General features: G+C 36.9%; 1 pseudogene across 1 annotated transcript; it reads right to left on the minus strand.

Annotated features, from left to right (window-relative positions):
* Positions 1 to 821: 821 nt before the first annotated feature.
* Positions 822 to 9,456, minus strand: LOC143875961 (endo-1,4-beta-xylanase 1-like; annotated as a pseudogene). The gene is made up of 7 exons (XR_013250243.1): positions 9,427 to 9,456; positions 8,925 to 8,984; positions 8,475 to 8,824; positions 7,870 to 8,047; positions 5,637 to 6,086; positions 4,550 to 5,474; positions 822 to 1,016 (listed from the first exon to the last, which is right to left on the minus strand). The product of XR_013250243.1 is annotated as an endo-1,4-beta-xylanase 1-like (transcript).
* Positions 9,457 to 10,690: the final 1,234 nt, after the last annotated feature.

Raw genomic sequence — 10,690 nt, forward strand, 5'->3', positions numbered from 1 at the left:
TCAGAGGAGCCAGCATGGATGACATGCAGGAAAAGAATTTGCTTTAATTATATTATTATAAACAAACAGAAACCCAATAAGAGTTAATCCTCCAGGAACAAATCAACCTCCTCCCAAAATTATTCATATACAAAACATTATTAGAGGTTGTTCTGTCCATGATAAGGAAATCAAGCAACAAGACAAAAGACAATATTACTTATTTGAATCTTCTGATACATGCTTAATGTTGGAGAATTGATGGTTGTGGTGAGAGAACAAAATATAGTGTTCCTTCAAGGCGTGATGTCACTTTCCTTAAGACAAAATTCGCCCCCCACCAGAAGTGTGCAAGAGTGTAAAATACGTGGAGGATTTTGTAGGAGCGTAAAAGTAGGTGTTTAGGATATTTCAGAACAGCCGTCAAACCACGATCCGACGACTTGGATTGCACCCGTTGCCACAATAGCCGTTGGAGCGCACTGGGCTCGTTGGGCTGACCGTTCGGCCCGACTCGATGCGTCGTGCGCCAATAAAGCGCCACTAGCGCCATACAGCCCACGCCAGACGCGCACAAACGGTGCGTTGCAATCAAACTAGTAGAGAAGGGTAATGCTATATAAGCCCCACTCTTTCCTTTTCAACATCTGATACGGGACTACCTTTTCAACTACTACACTACATTCTTTTATAAAAAGCAAATTTTTCCATTTCCCAAACACTTTTGAGAAAACATTTTCAAAAAACACTAAAATATGGCAAAAAATCAAGATTATGAAAATCCAAATCACTAACAATTAACTGCATAGAACATGATAAAGAATTGCTAATTCAGTCAATAATCATGTCCAACCTATAAAGCTCATGGTCACCACTAATGGAGACTCTCCCTTCTCAACTACTAATGTCTGAGAGTATTTCTTTGAGAAGGTAATAATGTCCACACTATATGTCCCATGGAAACCTCTAAATTTGAATTCTCCTTGTTCATCAACGTGCCCATGAGAATGTGACAGCCATTCCAGTGTAAGAGCAAGATATCTTGTTGGACAAATTAGATGTTGTCCAGTAGGGTCTGATATATGGCTTGATTGAATCCAGAAATTAGAAATGTAAATAAATCAGTACTTAGCTTTTGTAGAAAACGTTTCTGTAAAACAGATCGAGAAGAAGAAGGCTGAGTCGTGCCACTGGTCACTCTCCTTAAGAATCATATCCGCCCCCTACCGGTGCAAACAGGGATCCGCGAACCGATGCTCCAAGATAAAACAGCCAAAGTTGGCTCTAGTCCACGTGCACTCGCTGACTGGTCCACCCAGAATCACCGTAGAACTGTGCTCAGATCAGAACGGAGGAAAGGAAGAAGACAAGCAGAAACTTTGATGTTTTTTCTGTAAAAAACTATATCTCCAAGAGTGCTGTTCTCTTCTTTTTATAGATGAGAATATGACTGTTGGAGGATAATTAATCACCATTAAAAGACCAAAACGTTTCTCTTTTAATCACCATTAAAAGACAAAAAACGTTTCTCTCTTAATCACCATTAAAAGACAAAAAACGTTTCTCTTTTAATCACCATTAAAAGATAAAAAACGTTTCTCTCTTAATTACCATTAAAAGACAAAAAACGTTTCTCTTTTAATCACCATTAAAAGACAAAAACGTTTCTCTCTTAATTACCATTAAAAGACATAAACGTTTCTCTCTTAATTACCATTAAAAGACAAAAACGGTTTTGGTTTTGAAAACACACCACAAGCACACTCACCAAGGTCTTGGGTTCAAGTCCCCATATATGCAAAAATCTTTTGCTTTAAAACAAGAGAGGGAAACATAATTTGAATCTTCCCTCCAAATTTTTTAAACAAAAAGAAAAAACATCTTTGACTTTTCAAATCTTTTTATGATTTTGTTTAAAAATTCTAATAATCCCCCACAAGATTCAAAATACAGTTGAAAATTGAAAACGGAAGTATTTGAGCACATTAGAAAATAGAGTGGATTCATACCGGTGTCTTTTGGACTTCAACCGATATTTAGGATAAACAGATTACGTTACCGAGTACGGGTAGAGTTAGACTCCTTCAACCTTTCCTCGTGGGTGTAACTGACTAACCTGTTATCCACACTCTACATTCGATTCCTTGGTGATTCATTCACAGTTTTGGAACATTTTGGCCTTGTTCCCTCTTGGTTCTCATGAATGTTCTAGAGAATTACTCGTTAAATTCTCATAGGAAGCAGCCTTACCTCCACATTCACTTAGATCAGTCATCAAGTATGCACTGCAAGTAACATACCACCCAATACAAGTTATGATCTGATTAAGAGTCTATAACTCATCCTCTCTCATTTGCAGTGAACACTATCTTTCATCATTTTGCATCTAGGAGTAGGGGGTGATAGTGTTAACAAACCATCCGGTGACTTGTTAGTACCCATTGAACCAAATTCCAGGGATCTCCTTTCACATTGGTTGGGTGTCCATCACTAATGATTCATGCCACGAGCTTTAACCCCATTCCTTGCGATGTCTCATAAACCACCTTGTTTATCTGTGGTTTTGTCAGAGGATCTGCCAGATTCCTCTCCGACCTTACAAAGTCGAGTGCTATTGTTCCCCCACTCAAGTATTGCTTTACCAAATTATGCCTCAGGCGTATATGCCTTCTTTTGCCATTATAGGTCTTACTTTTGGCCTTGGCTAAAGCAGCTTGACTATCACAGTGTAAAGACACTGAGGGAACCGGCCTTGGCCATAAAGGCACATCTGCCATAAAATTCCTGAGCCATTCGGCTTCAGCTCCTGCTAGGGCTAAGGCTATAAATTCTGCTTCCATAGTGGAACTTGTACTACAAGTTTGTTTAACCGATTTCCAAGAAATCGCACCACCACCAAGGGTGAATACATATCCACTGGTAGACACTGAATCTCTTGAATCAGAGATCCAATTCGCATCACTATAGCCTTCTAAGACAGCAGGAAACCCCCTAAAATGCAGTCCAAAATTTATTGTACCTTTTAAGTACCTCAACAACTTAGTCAAAGCCCGCCAGTGTTCATGTCCTGGTCTATGAGTGTGTTGACTGAGTTTTCCAACTGCTAGTGCAATATCAGGTCTAGTACAGTTCATTAAATATGACACTGAACCTATAATACTTGAGTATTCCTTTTGGGATACAAACTCACCTTTGTTTTTCTTTAGGTGTACCTGACAATCTAAAGGTGTCTTTGCAGGTGAACTATCATATTGTCCAAATTTCCAGCATCCTCTAAATCATATTTAGTTACCAATGCATTCCAAAGATCAGCAGCATGTTCAAATGAATAGTATACTTTTTAAAGGTCATTTGACTAACCATTCAAGAGATGGTTCTTGCAAATATAATCACCATTATTCCAGTTTTCAAAATCAGCAGAATCTTCAGATGGTTTTGATTGTGTAAGAACAAAAGCGGCACCAATTTGTTGTAGAGCAAATAAGATCTGTTGTTTCCATCTTTTATAGTTCAATCCAGTAAGGCGTTCGATCTTGGAAAAATCTGGAATGGTGTTGAGAATTCTGTTCACAACAGAGGTGCGAACAACCGTTGGATTGGAATTCTCAACAGAGATAGTATCAACAGAAGCTGGGTTCGGATTATCAGAAGCCATATGATCAGATTTGAAGGATACGATTCTTAAGATTGTTGGACAAATTAGATGTTGTCCAGTAGGGTCTGATATATGGCTTGATTGAATCCAGAAATTAGAAATGTAAATAAATCAGTACTTAGCTTTTGTAGAAAACGTTTCTGTAAAACAGATTGAGAAGAAGAAGGCTGAGTCGTGCCACTGGTCACTCTCCTTAAGAATCGTATCCGCCCCCTACCGGTGCAAACAGGGATCCGCGAACCGATGCTCCAAGATAAAACAGCCAAAGTTGGCTCTAGTCCACGTGCACTCGCTGACTGGTCCACCCAGAATCACCGTAGAACTGTGCTCAGATCAGAACGGAGGAAAGGAAGAAGACAAGCAGAAACTTTGATGTTTTTTCTGTAAAAAACTATATCTCCAATGGTGCTGTTCTCTTCTTTTTATAGATGAGAATATGACTGTTGGAGGATAATTAATCACCATTAAAAGACCAAAACGTTTCTCTTTTAATCACCATTAAAAGACAAAAAACTTTTCTCTCTTAATCACCATTAAAAGACAAAAAACGTTTCTCTTTTAATCACCATTAAAAGACAAAAACGTTTCTCTCTTAATTACCATTAAAAGACAAAAACGTTTCTCTTTTAATCACCATTAAAAGACAAAAACGTTTCTCTCTTAATTACCATTAAAAGACATAAACGTTTCTCTCTTAATTACCATTAAAAGACAAAAACGGTTTTGGTTTTGAAAACACACCACAAGCACACTCACCAAGGTCTTGGGTTCAAGTCCCCACATATGCAAAAGTCTTTTGCTTTAAAACAAGAGAGGGAAACATAATTTGAATCTTCCCTCCAAATTTTTTAAACAAAAAGAAAAAACATCTTTGACTTTTCAAATCTTTTTATTATTTTGTTTAAAAATTCTAACATATCTGTTACCAGCTTCATGGATACTACCTTCTGCATCTACTAAGCGTGCATTATCTCTGCTCATAAACAGTTCCCAAAATCCCCACATCATTATACCATCCACGGCTGGATGTGCAAAGGCTTCCCGGAGCATAACCTCCAAGTCATCAGCTCTAACATATTCATTTATTGATGAGACATCTAATTCAGTGCACCAAATAGGAAGACCAAGGATACCCAACTTATCCAATGCAGAGTAGACAATGGGTCCCACGGGACTATCGATATGTCCTTGAATCCCAATACCTCCAACTGGGGCGCCTTGTTCTTGCAAATCAAGGATATGCTGAATGTACTTTTCTGGAGAAGATCTAGTATCACACCCATCTTCGATATGGTAATCGTTCACAAAAAGTGGCGGAGGGATCCAATTGCTGGGCTGTTTTAAACATATAAGCCCTGATATCTTTTCCCAATCTAGATAGAATGATCCATGCAGCATCTCATTAGTTACATCATAATGTCTGAATTTCTCTTTGTACCTTGTGAGAAGACCTGTGAGGCGATTTTGAACGGCTATCATTAGGTCATTTTTGTTCAATGAGCGGACCCATGATTGGATAGTGTATCCACTTCCCAGAAGATGCAGTGACCTCTGGCATCTATATCATGGCTCTTACACAAGTCTAAGAGCTCATCTGTGTCCCTGTAGTTAAAATTACGTTGTTCCGGCTCTGTCCACGGCCATTTCATTCATTTCCAAACACGGCCCAATTGAAATTCTTCACAAAAAAATCAACAAAGTCTTCGTTGTCTATGTTTGTCCCACTGATACATGATCCAATGGGAAAACTGTTTTGCACTTGTCTGACCTTCACAAACGTGCCATACAAACTGCCAACATCCGAGCCAGAGAATTTTATGATTACATCACGCTTTCGAACCTGTAACATAAATGATAAGAAACAATTGTAATGTGTAAGGGAGCATAAGAAACATAGTACTAATCTTTTGAGTCATTTTAAAATAGTACTAATATTAGGCATGTGCATGGGATCAAATATCACACAAATCACATTTTGGATTGTTATGGAAAATAGAAATACCTTATCTGTAAGATTCTTCAAATGTTTAAATCTCGCTTGCCTGTCAACGGGAAAAATTTCAAGTCCGGCAACCATTAAATTAACTCCTGCAGAAGGACCTTGGAGATACACCATAACTTTGTGACAAATAATTTGAAGTCCGGCAACCATTAAATTAACTCCTGCAGAAGGATCGTATGTCCAGACCTTGGGCATACGAACCCACGCAGATACTTGGTATGTCACAAATAATTTAAGTTTATCTGTGATCGTCTGAGCGGGGCCCATGGTCACGAGAATATAGCGACCACTAAGAGGTTCATGTGGTCCAAGAGAATCCCTTGCCATTGGAGGAATTACACGAGGCGAACCAATACTAACGCTCAGAGTACACGGACCAAGGGTAAACCATTCATTGAGGCCATCAATAAGATTGCTATTTTCAATTATATAAACTCCAAAAGCAACATTCTGTAAAACAAAGAACCGGCATTTTAGAAATAAAAAATAGAAAAATGAAATAGGTGTCTTCAATGCATGATCGGGTGAATGCTATACATTGTAAGTTTGCACATTTAAGTGTACGAGAAGAAGGCAGAAGTGTGACTCCTTGATACGAATGTCAGGCTTCCAAAGAACAGCACCCTACGTATTTGAGATAAAATGTAATTCCAAGTAACATGGCTAAGCAAGACATGGAGTTCAAAATCCGCATAGGATCTCAACAAGTAAAGACTTCTAAATACTTAACTTTGTCCTCTAATTCTCCAGCAGAAATTTATTCTATTGATGAAAGAGTTATAAAATGCATTGGGTACAATATCCAGTCAAATTCACTCAATTATTAGTTTTTCCCTGGTTGAACAACTCAACATAAGACTATTGCATAAAATGTTAGAAAGTTCTTGTCTCTATACTGAGCAGAGATCTCAGATAAAGGGTAATACATTTCAATTCTCATGATTTAACAAGAGCCATATATTAACCTTATTAAAAACGGAAAGAATACAATACAGATATAACAAGGAAACAAAAATATTTACATCGGGGGCAGATATTTCCCCAAGAATAAACCCACTCTTCTAACACCATGCCTAGCCAACAGATCCACAATATCATTCGCACTATGGAGCAGATAAGAAAAAGAAACAAAGGGACTGGTACATGTCGAGATTTCATAGATGACACTCGCCAATCTCCACTAGGGGATTGCTTCTTTGCCCCCAAGTTACAACTTTCTGGAAAAATACTGAGTTTATTCAGTATAGGACTGCAGTAAAAAATTTGAAAGAGAAGTGAATCAGAAGCACTCCACCCAAGTTTCAGATAAAAGAAGTTTATTTTATTTATGATCGCTTGAGTTACCATAAACTTAAAGTTTTGTGTTATTGACTCATTGGTTTGACGGGTCAGGTAGCACCACTGATAAAGGATAAACTAATACTGTATTCAGTTTAAGCTTAGTGTAATTTTGGCAGGTTAGATCTTATGGGTTAGCAAAAAAAAAAAAAGCTTCAAATTGGATCTTATTTCGTTGACTCATGGATATATAATTAACCATACAGTACAGAGAAGAAAAATCAAAATTCTCACAAGTCATTTCGAAAATTTGTGTACACAATTCTTTTCTTCAAGATGCCATATTTTGTTCAGTCCAGTCTACCAGTTGAAACTATGGTTTTAAATTTCGACCGAATTTCGGATTTCGGTCGAGACCGACACTGAAATCACATATACCCGAAATGGTATTCTATTTCGTCCGAAATTTAGGAATTTTGGAAGAAAATTTCGTTTTTTGCTGAAATTTCACCTAAAAACTGTTTTTTTAATTAATTAATTATTTTACCGAAATTTTGTATGGAATAAAATAGTATTTACCTTGTTTCGCCAGATTTCTGCCGAAATTTCGAATTCGGTGTGGTCCGAAACCATTACCGAAACCGAAATTTAAAACCATGGTTGGAACTACTCCAAGGCTTTCGTATTTTGGAAAGATCATATTTCTTGCAATCCTTGAAGCATGCCTTCAAATTGTAGTATACTATAGCATGTGTCAAAAAAAAGAATGGAATTGATTTCATGTCCATGCATTAGGCGCTTGAAAAAGTCAACTGCTATACTGGCAAGAAAGAAGGCCAAATGTATAAGGTTTTCCTAGTTGGGTTGGATTTCTAAAACCAGGTAACTGCCATAACAGATGAAAATAATGCCAAAGACAACATTCAGGATAATGCTAACACATTAATATACTAACCTCAATCACAGGCGGGGGTAAAGGGGGTAGGTTTGCCGCATGTTTTACTACAAAACTATTGACAAGAATATCAACACATGGAGGTGGCCCTTCAAGATAAATGACTAGTCTTGAAGCTGTACCATTCAGAAGAAACTTCCCCCGCAACTGTACCCATTCCTTATCTGATGCCTGCAAACTTTTGGAGCAACAGGCTTCCTTTCAGATACTTGAGAAAAATTAAGCAACCATAAAAATTTATCGGCAAGGGAAAATCTCGGGATATGTTAATTTTTTTTGGGGGTTTATAACGGGAAAACGATAAAATAAAACTATTTAAAAATATATAAACTAAGAAAAAAATAAAAATATCATGATATTATTGTGATAAATGAAAATAACAAATATTTTTTAAATTCACGGGATTATTTGGGATTTCGTTTTATCAAAGTATCACGATAAAATCACTATATTTTAAAAATATTGGAGATATTTGTGACATAGGGAAATGGAGAAATGCACTTTCCTTGCATGGATATAATCTAGAATCTAACAAAATTTGAAGCAGTGGGAATATAGCATACATTATGTGAGATAAAAAATGAGAAAGCGTAAAAGAAACTCACTTGGCAATGCCTATATATTGTTCACGTTGGTTTTGCATATAAACCCACAAAGTTGCACGCACATCAGCACCAGTAGCGTTCCCAAATATCCGAACTACTGCAGTCACCTCATAAACGAGCTTTCTCTGAACCTTACCAGTGATTTCCTGCTGAATACCATTCCAACTTTGTGTGCCTTCTGTTGCAGAAGCAAAGACCTTTCCAGTTAAAGGAAGTACTTTACCATCTCCCATGGCGTCGTGTAGGAGAATCTTGCAGCTTCTCCCAGACCAATTATTAAGTCCATCCTCAAACCAAGGGTTTTGGATGATGTTGTCATCTCCATCAGTGAAACACTTTGACTTTTCTTCCTTTAAGAAAAAACAATAATATATTTCTGATTTTGGTAATGAATAAATGCCAAACAAGCATCTGTAAAACATATTAGGGTCCAAGTGCTGACAAGAAAACATGCATGGGAACACTAATGAAAATTTCAGTCAAGCTGATATTATTGACTAGCATAAATATCTGTGTTAGAAACACCAAAATCAGCATTAGTAAATTAAGACTTAATGTGAACAAACTAAATCTTCTTCATTTTTCTTTCCTGTAATTTCATTGATGGATTAATATGAGTAAACAAGAAACTGAGGGTGCGTTCTTTAACAATTTTTTGGAATGATCTTACGAGAATGTCGTTCGGTTGACCTTTTAATAAGAGTCCAAAAGATTTATCCTGATTTTTTGGCAAAATCTTTTGAAGTCAAAACGTATCGCTTCAGAAAATTAGGATGCATTCACCGGGCCTCGTCACGTTTCCCCATTTTTCGGGTTTTCCCCTCTCCACTCTCTCTTTACGTTATCCTCCTCCATCCCCCTCTCCACAGCAAAACTGACGCTCTAGTACAAGAAATCAAAACTGGGAAGCAGAAAATAAAAATGAAATATCCGCATCTAGACCTATGCATACTATTGTAGAATTGATCCTCTTCTTAACCATGTTTTCTGTTAAATGTTGCAGAGGGATCAACCTGCAGTCTATGAAAAAGAATCCTGGGAAAAAACAAATAGTTTTACAATCTCAATTCATTTTTGCTACACTTTTGGGTTTGATGGAAGATGCTGGGCAGCCCTTTTTCCTCTTCTTTATGTTGAATGATTGAGATTGGCATCTTGGAGAGGAATTCAGATTAATTAGAGGAACTCTAAGGACCGAAGCAATTGCTGCCACAAGATACTGTAATATCTCTATTTTTTGTGATTTGATCTTCCCAAAACCCGTTTGATCAAATGCTTGATCGTTATCTCTTTTTTAAGTTTTGTTATTTCACTATTAGGGACTTGAAACTGAATAGGAAATGTGGGTGCGAGCAATAAATATGAAGGAATGATGAAGGAAATCATTTAATGAGCCATATTTATTAAATCATGTTTTTCATGTATAACCTACAAATTAGTACTATAGAATAAATTGTATTCGACGAACTATAGAAGAACGTGATTTTATTCCAAAAAATAGAAAAATAAATCTTGGAAACGAGTTAAGAAACACGATTCTCATTTTGGAAGCACTCTAAAGAATAAGAATTGATTCTAGCTTCCAGAATGAGAATAAGAAGAATGGTTAAAGAACACAGCCTGAACTGCTCAATTCCTTGAAAAACAGGCAGCAAGATTAAAAAAATGTTGTAGTTCTTTATAATCTACAAGACACAAAGAAAACAAACTCCATACAACAGTGGCAACTATTTGGTGAATCGACTAAGATACTGAGAAGAGCAACCATAAAACAGAAGTGAGACGAATCTCTAGCCATGATAACTGTTTCTAATTGATAAAAAGTGTTCTTTTACTTGCACGTAATTGACGATGCCAATGCAAATGTTGCCAAAGTCACTTCAGTCATACACTATTGCTACTACTAACACAAATGTTAGCAAAGTCATTTCATTTGTGCACTATTGAGTGTTTGCACTTCCAGTACAAATGTTGGGGAAACAAATTTTCAATGGAGAGGCACCAATCACATGAGCAGACAAAGTATCTTCTATCATTCCTTCCAAAAGAATCCAAGTGATAGAAATGAAACTTCACATGAACAAATGAAGAGTCTTTTTATCAATGCTTTCAAAAGAATCTTAATGATGGAATGATACTTGGTTAATATATGACTAAGTCTTGCACCTTTCCAGGCAGTTGGATAATAAAAACGCATCTGACCCTATTTAAACATG

This window comes from Tasmannia lanceolata, unplaced genomic scaffold (assembly GCF_043159265.1).
Source record: "Tasmannia lanceolata isolate RefF3 unplaced genomic scaffold, GAP_Taslan_0.1 ptg000004l, whole genome shotgun sequence".
NCBI lineage: Eukaryota > Viridiplantae > Streptophyta > Magnoliopsida > Canellales > Winteraceae > Tasmannia > Tasmannia lanceolata.